The following is a 12808-nucleotide window of genomic DNA, read 5'->3' on the forward strand; positions in this document are numbered from 1 at the left end:
GTATTATACAGTATTACGTTACATGCTATGGTTATTACATTACTGTGTTGTATTCTGGTTTTATGACATCACATTATTATATTATAATCTGCAGCAGCTGCTGTGATCACACTCGGTCGTACTGTAATGTTAGCTGTTCTTACATTAGAGGTTCTTCCGCCACCTGTAGGTTGTACCTCGGCAGTACAGTCGCTGTGTTATAGATTTATTTACATCCATGTGCAGCTCAATGTTTCTCACGTTTAGTGGGCAGCAAACTGGGCAATTGCAAAGTACTCTGTTTCCCTGGGGACCCCCAATAACTGGACCCCCAGGAGCAATCTGATGTGTAGCATGTAATACTTCACAGCCTCCAGACCACCAGCGACTTACCTATAAGCCCTTCACTATTTGGTCATGGTATGGCGGTGTTAAAAGTGATATTATTTTGCATGGTACATGGTATGCTGTAATGATACGTCACTGTATGTGATATTATTTGACATTGTACTGTAGTATTATTTGGCATGGTATCATGATATTATGCTATGGCGGAGTTATCTGGCATGGTATGGCAGTTTTATTTAACATGGTATTGTGGTATTATTTGAAATGGTATGACAAGATTATTTGGCATGGTATGGTGGTATTTGGTATGATATGGCAGTATTATTTGTATAGTGGTATTATTTGTAAGTATCAATTGCACTGACACATTGTTACAATGTCCGCTGTGTATGGTGCTCACCTAGAAGATGCCATCTTCGTTTTGGTTCTGGATGGTATAGTAATTTGGGGCCTTGGTTAATGTGCCCCTTGAGTCGGCTCTGCCACCCATCCCCGACTACATCCCTCAGGCACAGGACAATGCTTTCCCGGATACAAAGCCAGAGGGCAGGGCGGGGTTAATCCTCTGCGTACTGTTTGTTCATATAAAACTAAGCCCTGGCGCACAGTAGCGTGGAGCTGTGTTATTATTGGCCTGCGGAAGGCGCCGTTTCTTGTAATTTGGACAGAGACTGTACAGGGGCCCCTCTACTACAGCCTGACTTGCTGGATCCAGAGCTTATATACAGGTAAGTGACATGTGAGCCTGTGCCAGGGGCTGCCAGCCCCGCAAATCACCATGATATACGGAGCTGCTGGAGCCAATGTCACCGCCACTGCAGCCCCACCTGGCCTTGGACACGCTTCTATTATATGTTACCAGACAAGCATCTGACCCCGCATGCAGGGGGCGACATACCTTTACAGCTTATAATGGTGCGGGGGCTGCTGATAGCATTCATATACAGTCATCCTCTCCCCTGAAATGGCTGATAACAGGGAGCAATAGACTGTATTCTCCTGTCCTACAGTCATCCTTCCCCCTGAAATGGCTGATAACAGGGGGCAATAGACTGTATTCTCCTGTCCTACAGTCATCCTCTCCCCTGAAATGGCTGATAACAGGGGGCAATAGATTGTATTCTCCTGTCCTACAGTCATCCTCTCCCCTGAAATGGCTGATAACATGGAGCAATAGACTGTATTCTCCTGTCCTACAGTCATCCTCTCCCCTGAAATGGCTGATAACAGGGAGCAATAGACTGTATTCTCCTGTCCTACAGTCATCCTCTCCCCTGAAATGGCTGATAACATGGAGCAATAGACTGTATTCTCCTGTCCTACAGTCATCCTCTCCCCTGAAATGTCTGATAACAGGGGGCAATAGATTGTATTCTCCTGTCCTACAGTCATCCTCTCCCCTGAAATGGCTGATAACAGGGGGCAATAGATTGTATTCTCCTGTCCTACAGTCATCCTCTCCCCTGAAATGGCTGATAACAGGGAGCAATAGACTGTATTCTCCTTTCCTACAGTCATCCTCTCCCCTGAAATGGCTGATAACAGGGGGCAATAGACTGTATTCTCCTGTCCTACAGTCATCCTCTCCTCTGAAATGGCTGATAACAGGGGGCAATAGACTGTATTCTCCTGTCCTACAGTCATCCTCCCCCCTGAAATGGCTGATAACAGGGAGCAATAGACTGTATTCTCCTGTCCTACAGTCATCCTCTCCCCTGAAATGGCTGATAACAGGGAGCAATAGACTGTATTCTCCTGTCCTACAGTCATACTCTACCCTGAAATGGCTGATAACAGGGAGAAATAGACTGTATTCTCTTGTCCTACAGTCATCCTTCCCCCTGAAATGGCTGATAACAGGGGGCAATAGACTGTATTCTCCTGTCCTACAGTCATCCTCTCCCCTGAAATGGCTGATAACAGGGGGCAATAGATTGTATTCTCCTGTCCTACAGTCATCCTCTCCCCTGAAATGGCTGATAACAGGGAGCAATAGACTGTATTCTCCTGTCCTACAGTCATCCTCTCCCCTGAAATGGCTGATAACATGGAGCAATAGACTGTATTCTCCTGTCCTACAGTCATCCTCTCCCCTGAAATGGCTGATAACAGGGGGCAATAGACTGTATTCTCCTGTCCTACAGTCATCCTCTCCTCTGAAATGGCTGATAACAGGGGGCAATAGATTGTATTCTCCTGTCCTACAGTCATCCTCTCCCCTGAAATGGCTGATAACAGGGGGCAATAGATTGTATTCTCCTGTCCTACAGTCATCCTCTCCCCTGAAATGGCTGATAACAGGGAGCAATAGACTGTATTCTCCTTTCCTACAGTCATCCTCTCCCCTGAAATGGCTGATAACAGGGGGCAATAGACTGTATTCTCCTGTCCTACAGTCATCCTCTCCTCTGAAATGGCTGATAACAGGGGGCAATAGACTGTATTCTCCTGTCCTACAGTCATCCTCCCCCCTGAAATGGCTGATAACAGGGAGCAATAGACTGTATTCTCCTGTCCTACAGTCATCCTCTCCCCTGAAATGGCTGATAACAGGGAGCAATAGACTGTATTCTCCTGTCCTACAGTCATCCTTCCCCCTGAAATGGCTGATAACAGGGGGCAATAGACTGTATTCTCCTGTCCTACAGTCATCCTCTCCCCTGAAATGGCTGATAACATGGAGCAATAGACTGTATTCTCCTGTCCTACAGTCATCCTCTCCCCTGAAATGGCTGATAACAGGGAGCAATAGACTGTATTCTCCTGTCCTACAGTCATCCTCTCCCCTGAAATGGCTGATAACAGGGGGCAATAGATTGTATTCTCCTGTCCTACAGTCATCCTCTCCCCTGAAATGGCTGATAACAGGGAGCAATAGACTGTATTCTCCTTTCCTACAGTCATCCTCTCCCCTGAAATGGCTGATAACAGGGGGCAATAGACTGTATTCTCCTGTCCTACAGTCATCCTCCCCCCTGAAATGGCTGATAACAGGGAGCAATAGACTGTATTCTCCTGTCCTACAGTCATCCTCTCCCCTGAAATGGCTGATAACAGGGAGCAATAGACTGTATTCTCCTGTCCTACAGTCGTCCTCCCCCCTGATATGGCTGATAACAGGGGGCAATAGACTGTATTCTCCTGTCCTACAGTCATTCTCTCCCCTGAAATGGCTGATAACAGGGGACAATAGACTGTATTCTCCTGTCCTACAGTCATCCTCTCCTCTGAAATGGCTGATAACAGGGGGCAATAGACTGTATTCTCCTGTCCTACAGTCATCCTCTCCCCTGAAATGGCTGATAACAGGGGGCAATAGACTGTATTCTCCTGTCCTACAGTCATCCTCTCCCCCTGAAATGGCTGATAACAGGAGGCAATAGACTGTATTCTCCTGTCCTACAGTCATCCTCCCCCTGAAATGGCTGATAACAGGGGGCAATAGACTGTATTCTCCTGTCCTACAGTCATCCTCTCCCCTGAAATGGCTGATTACAGGAAGCAATAGACTGTATTCTCCTGTCCTACAGTCATCCTCTCCCCTGAAATGGCTGATAACAGGGAGCAATAGACTGTATTCTCCTGTCCTACAGTCATCCTCTCCCCTGAAATGGCTGATAACAGGGAGCAATAGACTGTATTCTCCTGTCCTACAGTCATCCTCTCTCCTGAAATGGCTGATAACAGAGAGCAATAGACTGTATTCTCCTGTCCTACAGTCATCCTCTCCCCTGAAATGGCTGATAACAGAGAGCAATATACTGTATTCTCCTGTCCTACAGTCATCCTCTCCCCTGAAATGGCTGATAACAGGGGGCAATAGACTGTATTCTCCTGTCCTACAGTCATCCTCTACCCTGAAATGGCTGATAACAGGGGGCAATAGATTGTATTCTCCTGTCCTACAGTCATCCTCTCCCCTGAAATGGCTGATAACAGGGGGCAATAGACTGTATTCTCCTGTCCTACAGTCATCCTCTCCCCTGAAATGGCTGATAACAGGGGGCAATAGACTCTATTCTCCTGTCCTACAGTCATCCTCTCCCCTGAAATGGCTAATAACAGGGGGCAATAGACTGTAATCTCCTGTCCTACAGTCATTCTCTCTCCTGAAATGGCTGATAACAGGGGGCAATAGATTGTATTCTCCTGTCCTACAGTCATCCTCTCCCCTGAAATGGCTGATAACAGGGAGCAATATACTGTATTCTCCTGTCCTACAGTCATCCTCTCCCCTGAAATGGCTGATAACAGGGAGCAATAGACTGTATTCTCCTGTCCTACAGTCATCCTCTCCCCTGAAATGGCTGATAACAGGGAGCAATATACTGTATTCTCCTGTCCTACAGTCATCCTCTCCCCTGAAATGGCTGATAACAGGGAGCAATAGACTGTATTCTCCTGTCCTACAGTCATCCTCTCCCCTGAAATGGCTGATAACAGGGGGCAATAGACTGTATTCTCCTGTCCTACAGTCATCCTCCCCCCTGAAATGGCTGATAACAGGGGGCAATAGACTGTATTCTCCTGTCCTACAGTCATCTTCTCCCCTGAAATGGCTGATAACAGGGGGCAATAGACTGTATTCTCCTGTCCTACAGTCATCCTCTCCCCTGAAATGGCTGATAACAGGGAGCAATATACTGTATTCTCCTGTCCTACAGTCATCCTCTCCCCTGAAATGGCTGATAACAGGGAGCAATAGACTGTATTCTCCTGTCCTACAGTCATCCTCTCCCCTGAAATGGCTGATAACAGGGGGCAATAGACTGTATTCTCCTGTCCTACAGTCATCCTCCCCCCTGAAATGGCTGATAACAGGGAGCAATAGACTGTATTCTCCTGTCCTACAGTCATCCTCTCCCCTGAAATGGCTGATAACAGGGAGCAGTAGATTGTATTCTCCTGTCCTACAGTCATCCTCTCCCCTGAAATGGCTGATAACAGGGGGCAATAGACTGTATTCTCCTGTCCTACAGTCCTCCTCTTCCCTGAAATGGCTGATAACAGGGGGCAATAGATTGTATTCTCCTGTCCTACAGTCCTCCTCTCCCCTGAAATGGCTGATAACAGGGGGCAATAGACTGTATTCTCCTGTCCTACAGTCATCCTCTCCCCTGAAATGGCTGATAACAGTGAGCAATAGATTGTATTCTCCTGTCCTACAGTCATCCTCCCCTGAAATGGCTGATAACAGGGAGCAATAGACTGTATTCTCCTGTCCTACAGTCATCCTCTCCCCTGAAATGGCTGATAACAGGGGGCAATAGACTGTATTCTCCTGTCCTACAGTCATCCTCTCCCCTGAAATGGCTGATAACAGGGAGCAATATACTGTATTCCCCTGTCCTACAGTCATCCTCTCCCCTGAAATGGCTGATAACAGGGGTCAATAGATTGTATTCTCCTGTCCTACAGTCATCCTCTCCCCGGCCTGAAATGGCTGATAACAGGGGGCAATAGACTGTATTCTCCTGTCCTACAGTCATCCTCTCCCCTGAAATGGCTGATAACAGGGGGCAATAGACTGTATTCTCCTGTCCTACAGTCCTCCTCTTCCCTGAAATGGCTGATAACAGGGGGCAATAGATTGTATTCTCCTGTCCTACAGTCCTCCTCTCCCCTGAAATGGCTGATAACAGGGGGCAATAGACTGTATTCTCCTGTCCTACAGTCATCCTCTCCCCTGAAATGGCTGATAACAGTGAGCAATAGATTGTATTCTCCTGTCCTACAGTCATCCTCCCCTGAAATGGCTGATAACAGGGAGCAATAGACTGTATTCTCCTGTCCTACAGTCATCCTCTCCCCTGAAATGGCTGATAACAGGGGGCAATAGACTGTATTCTCCTGTCCTACAGTCATCCTCTCCCCTGAAATGGCTGATAACAGGGAGCAATATACTGTATTCCCCTGTCCTACAGTCATCCTCTCCCCTGAAATGGCTGATAACAGGGGTCAATAGATTGTATTCTCCTGTCCTACAGTCATCCTCTCCCCTGAAATGGCTGATAACAGGGGGCAATAGACTGTATTCTCCTGTCCTACAGTCATCCTCTCCCCGGCCTGAAATGGCTGATAACAGGGGGCAATAGACTGTATTCTCCTGTCCTACAGTCATCCTCTCCTCTGAAATGGCTGATAACAGGGGGCAATAGACTGTATTCTCCTGTCCTACAGTCATCCTCTCCCCTGAAATGGCTGATCACGGGGCAATAGACTGTATTCTCCTGTCCTACAGTCCTCCTCTTCCCTGAAATGGCTGATAACAGGGGGCAATAGATTGTATTCTCCTGTCCTACAGTCCTCCTCTCCCCTGAAATGGCTGATAACAGGGGGCAATAGACTGTATTCTCCTGTCCTACAGTCATCCTCTCCCCTGAAATGGCTTATAACAGGGAGCAATAGACTGTATTCTCCTGTTCTACAGTCATCCTCTCCCCTGAAATGGCTGATAACAGGGAGCAATAGACTGTATTCTCCTGTCCTACAGTCATCCTCTCCCCTGAAATGGCTGATAACAGGGGGCAATAGACTGTATTCTCCTGTCCTACAGTCATCCTCTCCCCTGAAATGGCTGATAACAGGGGGCAATAGACTGTATTCTCCTGTCCTACAGTCATCCTCTCCCCTGAAATGGCTGATAACTGGGAGCAAAAGATTGTATTCTCTTGTCCTACAGTCATCCTCTCCCCTGAAATGGCTGATAACAGGGAGCAATAGACTGTATTCTCCTGTTCTACAGTCATCCTCTCCCCTGAAATGGCTGATAACAGGGAGCAATAGATTGTATTCTCCTGTCCTACAGTCATCCTCTCCCCTGAAATGGCTGATAACAGGGGGCAATAGACTGTATTCTCCTGTCCTACAGTCATCCTCTCCCCTGAAATGGCTGATAACAGGGAGCAATAGACTGTATTCTCCTGTTCTACAGTCATCTTCTCCCCTGAAATGGCTGATAACAGGGAGCAATAGACTGTATTCTCCTGTCCTACAGTCATCCTCTCCCCTGAAATGGCTGATAACAGGGGGCAATAGACTGTATTCTCCTGTCCTACAGTCATCCTCTCCCCTGAAATGGCTGATAACAGGAGGCAATAGACTGTATTCTCCTGTCCTACAGTCATCCTCTCCTCTGAAATGGCTGATAACAGGAGGCAATAGACTGTATTCTCCTGTCCTACAGTCATCCTCTCCCCTGAAATGGCTGATAACAGGAGGCAATAGACTGTATTCTCCTGTCCTACAGTCATCCTCTCCCCTGAAATGGCTGATAACAGGGAGCAATAGACTGTATTCTCCTGTCCTACAGTCATCCTCTCCCCTGAAATGGCTGATAACTGGGAGCAAAAGATTGTATTCTCTTGTCCTACAGTCATCCTCTCCCCTGAAATGGCTGATAACAGGGAGCAATAGACTGTATTCTCTTGTCCTACAGTCATCCTCTCCCCTGAAATGGCTGATAACAGGGAGCAATAGATTGTATTCTCCTGTCCTACAGTCATCCTCTCCCCTGAAATGGCTGATAACAGGGGGCAATAGACTGTATTCTCCTGTCCTACAGTCATCCTCTCCCCTGAAATGGCTGATAACAGGGGGCAATAGATTGTATTCTCCTGTCCTACAGTCATCCTCTCCCCTGAAATGGCTGATAACAGGGGGCAATAGACTGTATTCTCCTGTCCTACAGTCATCCTCTCCCCTGAAATGGCTGATAACAGGGAGCAATAGACTGTATTCTCCTGTCCTACAGTCATCCTCTCCTCTGAAATGGCTGATAACAGGGAGCAATAGACTGTATTCTCCTGTCCTACAGTCATCCTCTCCCCTGAAATGGCTGATAACAGGGGACAATAGACTGTATTCTCCTGTCCTACAGTCATCGTCTCCCCTGAAATGGCTGATAACAGGGAGCAATAGATTGTATTCTCCTGTCCTACAGTCATCCTCTCCTCTGAAATGGCTGATAACAGGGGGCAATAGACTGTATTCTCCTGTCCTACAGTCATCCTCTCCTCTGAAATGGCTGATAACAGGGGGCAATAGACTGTATTCTCCTGCCCTACAGTCATCCTCTCCCCTGAAATGGCTGATAACAGGGGGCAATAGACTGTATTCTCCTGTCCTACAGTCATCCTCTCCCCTGAAATGGCTGATAACAGGGAGTGTGGCAGGCGCAGCACTATGAAGTGCCTTTTGCGCTGTGGCATTATAAGAATTTTGATATCTCTGACTTTTAGTCTAACCAGACTGTCTATTACTCTGTAATTCCTCTAGTGCCGTTCTATGTAAACAGTAGTTTTGAAGAGCACACCAAATGATTCAAATAACTTCTTTATTAACTTCAACTTTTCTCCATATAACACTGCCGCCTCCGCAGCAGATAGTCCATGTACATAACACGTGTTGAAAAGATATCACAAAATGGCGGTATGCATAAGATGGTGGTTCAACTTTTCAATCTTGTCATTCAACATAAAATGGTGGATATATTTCTCTCTTCAGTATCTGTACTCTCACTAAGTTATTTAAGAACTTTATGATCTCTCTGAGAGGTTTATCTGAGGTCTAATAGTTCTAATTGCTGAATTTGGTCGCAATTTGCAGTTAGCAGTAACTACTATGGTAGCTGCAAATACAGTGAAGGGGTTTAAGCATGCATGGGATAGGCATAAGGCTATCCTTCATATAAGATAGGGCCGGGGGCTATCCATAGTATTCAGATATATTGGGCAGACTAGATGGGCCAAATGGTTCTTATCTGCCGACACATTCTATGTTTCTATTTTCTATGTTACTTGCAGATTGGTTGAGTATGATCTGGTATGGTTGTATGCATTTTGGATTGCAATATGGAATTTGGATTGTGAACTTTGTAGTTTGCAATTGTATGGCTCAGTAGTTTGTTTGTATGGTGGAACTGTAAGTAAACACACATATAACTAGTTCAGTATACAGTTCTAATCACTACATTAACAGCAGGAACATTATATAACTGTTTTAGATGCCTATTTTGGCCTCTCTGCTTCCATAAAACACAGCTCTTAGTGGAGTGAATGTCTGTTTTGCTTCTCTCCTCTGGTGTAATGATGCTAGCAGCTCCTGCTAGGGGAATTTCCCACACAGGCTGTGTGTGAGGCTGGCTGTGATTGGTCGAGACTCCTGCCCAGCAACAACAGTTTAACTCTATGCTTTCTGTTGTTTCTGCTGTATCATTGAGCTTACCTTACATTATATAATGAATCTTAAAGGCACATTATCTTTTCTGCTTCTGCGAACACAATATATATAACAGTTATATGACATCCAAACATGAAGTCACTGTAAATAACTCTGCTTTTATCTTTAACACACAAACATAGGAACTGTATTAAGGCTATTGTCAGGTCTAGCTGTATAAACACGCAAGCTATATTAGCAACCTAGGACAGGTCTTAGCTGGCCGGCTACACCCCAGTCTTGCCAAAATCTCAGCCTTTACTTTTTGGTAGTCGGCCACTTGATCGTTCAGCAAGTCAAAATACTCCCGCTGGGAATAGGATGCCAGGACGGAGCGACGACCTCAGCCCACTGGTCACGGGGTAGCTTTTACCTGATGGCCACTTTCTCATACATCGCCAGGTAGGTTTCGATGTCGTCTGCAGTGGTCATCTTAGGAATCGCAGCACGGACTGCATTCCGGGCATCGTGGACGCTCAGGGTTGCTCCTGCTGTCTGCAAAGCCATCACGTGTTGTAGCAGCAACTGGTTAGTCTCCTGCTGCTGCTTATTAGCCTCACGTTGCTGCCTCCATGAGGTCCTTCACAACAGCCTCCATTTTGTTGTGAGGCACTGGTTGTAATACAGCTGGTTTAATGTACGACATACAACCGTGCCTGAAAAATGCAGAAACCAAAAATATCGGCGTTCACGACAGCCTCGCTGCTCTTGTCCACATCCTCCACCAATTGTGGGGTTTCGCTCTGATAGATATGGTAAGCGGGCGCAGTACAGAGGCAAAAGACAAGTTCTTAACTCAAAACGTCAGTGTTTATTCACACTTGAGGAAATTGCACAAAACAGCAGTAACTTTGCAGTCTTGGTGTTAATTCACACACAATGGAAAGTTCATAAAACACAAGTCACCTTGCTGGCAGTTCTACCTCCAGTAGTCCACAGCAGGCTTTAGGGGGCCTGTTTCCCCCAGCGTGCGGCTCTCAGCCCTCAAGCATGGCACAAAGCCCCAGATCCCAAAAACAGAGACATCTCTGCTGAGCCCAGCTGCCTATTTAAGGACAGCCAGGTGCTGCCAAAACCCGGTATTTGACCTCCCCTGGCTGAAAACCAGCCCAGCCGGACATGCTGGGAGGAAAATACCTGCCTTGCCAGACACAACCCCTCACTGAGTCACAGTACTTACCCCCACCCTGTCACGCTGTCACCTTTAGGCCTCATTCACACTTCCCTATCAGTGATGATATCTGTGAAGGCTCCGTGTTTGGTCCGTGTCATCTGTATTCCATCTGCACTGCCGGCCTCTTCTACCACTGGTCCGTGATGCCATCCGTGTCCTGTCAGTGGTTTTCGGGGACCTGTAGACCTCAATGTTCCTGTACAGTAGGGTCGTCGCCTCTCCCAGCCAAAAATACCGGACAAGTTTACATGGGTAAAAAGTGGTTGTGGTTATTTGTCAATGGTTTGATCATGTTCTAAGTCTTGTGCTATATATTTTTTTTTTATGAATTATTTTGTCCTGTTATTTTTATATTATAAAATGCTGCTTCGGCATCGTGTGTGACCAGTGTGATGAACGAGCCGGGAGGATCATCCCTTTCAGCTCTTTTACCGCTGGGCTCCATTGTCCGTTAATGTGCGCTATGTGTATATATACAGTTGCAAGAAAAAGTATGTGAACCCTTTGGAATGATATGGATTTCTTTGGCAGCAATAACTTAAACTATAGTTCCTGTAGTTGCAGATCATTACATTTCTCATTACATTTTTGGCAATTAGTAACAAAAGATATAATAACATAATAAGTCTGCTTTTATCCTATGGGAAAAAAAGACAGCAACCATAAAACGTCCTGGTACAGATGGAGATGAACCAGTACATTGTGCGGAGGAAAATACTACTGAGGTTCTTAGGCCTCATGCACACGTTGTGTGCACCCGTGGCCGTTGTGCCGTTTTCCGTTTTTTTTCGCGGACCCATTGACTTTCAATGGGTCCGTGGAAAAATCGGAAAATGCACCGTTTTGCAGCCGCATCCGTGATCCGTGTTTCCTGGCCGTGAAAAAAATAGGACCTGTCCTATTTTTTTCACGGCCAACGGTTCACGGACCCATTCAAGTCAATGGGTCCGTGAAAGAACACGGATGCACACAAGATTGGCATCCGTGTCCGTGATCCGTGGCCGTAGGTTAGTTTTTATACAGACGGATCCGAAGATCCGTCTGCATAAAGCTTTTTCAAAGCTGAGTTTTCACTTCCTGAAAACTCAGAACCGACAGTATATTCTAACACAGAGGCGTTCCCATGGTGATGGGGACGCTTCTAGTTAGAATACACTACAAACTGTGTACAAGACTGCCCCCTGCTGCCTGGCAGCACCCGATCTCTTACAGGGGGCCGTGATCAGCACAATTAACCCCTTCAGGTGCGGCACCTGAAGGGGTTAATTGTGCTGATCACGGCCCCCTGTAAGAGATCAGGGCTGCCAGGCAGCAAGGGGCAGACCCTCCCCCCCCTCCCCAGTTTGAATATCATTGGTGGCCAGTGCGGCCCCCCCCTCCCTCTATTGTAATAATTCGTTGGTGGCACAGTGTGCGCCCCCCCTCCGCCCCCCCTCCCTCTATAGCATTAACAACATTGGTGGCCAGTGTGCGGCCACCCATCTCCCCCCCCCCCCCCCCCCCCCATCATTGGTGGCAGCGGAGTTCCGATCGGAGTCCCAGTTTAATCGCTGGGGCTCCGATCAGTAACCATGGCAACTAGGACGCTACTACAGTCCTGGTTGCCATGGTTACTTAGCAATAGTACAATAGTAGAAGATTCATACTTACCGGCTGCTGCGATGTTCGTGTCCGGCCGGGAGCTCCACCTACTGGTAAGTGACAGGTCTGTGCGGCGCATTGCTAAATGAACTGTCACTTACCAGTAGGAGGAGCTCCCGGCCGGACACGAACATCGCAGCTCCCAGGTAAGTATGAATCTTTTACTATTGTACTATTGCTAGTAACCCGCTGCCACCAATGATCGGGGGGGGATGGGAGGCCGCACACTGGCCACCAATGTTGTTAATGCTATAGAGGGAGGGGGGCCGATGGGGGGCGCACACTGTGCCACCAACGATTTATTACAATAGAGGGGGGGTGGGCGCACACTGTGCCACCAACGAATTATTACAATAGAGGGAGGAAGGGGGGGGGGGGCGCACTGGCCATCAATGATATTCAAACTGGGGAGGGGGGGGGGTCTGCCCCCTGCTGCCTGGCAGCCCT

At 47.2% G+C, this 12808-nt stretch overlaps 1 protein-coding gene across 1 annotated transcript in view; it reads left to right on the plus strand.

Moving 5' to 3' along the window:
* The first annotated feature begins 949 nt into the window (after positions 1–949).
* Positions 950–12808, plus strand: part of HAO2 (hydroxyacid oxidase 2) — a 31928-nt gene continuing 20069 nt past the window's right edge. Inside the window, exon 1 of the mRNA XM_040422802.1 lies at positions 950–1055. The gene's annotated coding sequence lies outside the window, so the exon portion shown is untranslated. The remainder of the gene's footprint in view (positions 1056–12808) is intronic.

The sequence above is a fragment of the Bufo bufo genome, chromosome 3, assembly GCF_905171765.1.
Source record: "Bufo bufo chromosome 3, aBufBuf1.1, whole genome shotgun sequence".
In the NCBI taxonomy this organism is placed as follows: Eukaryota; Metazoa; Chordata; class Amphibia; order Anura; family Bufonidae; genus Bufo; species Bufo bufo.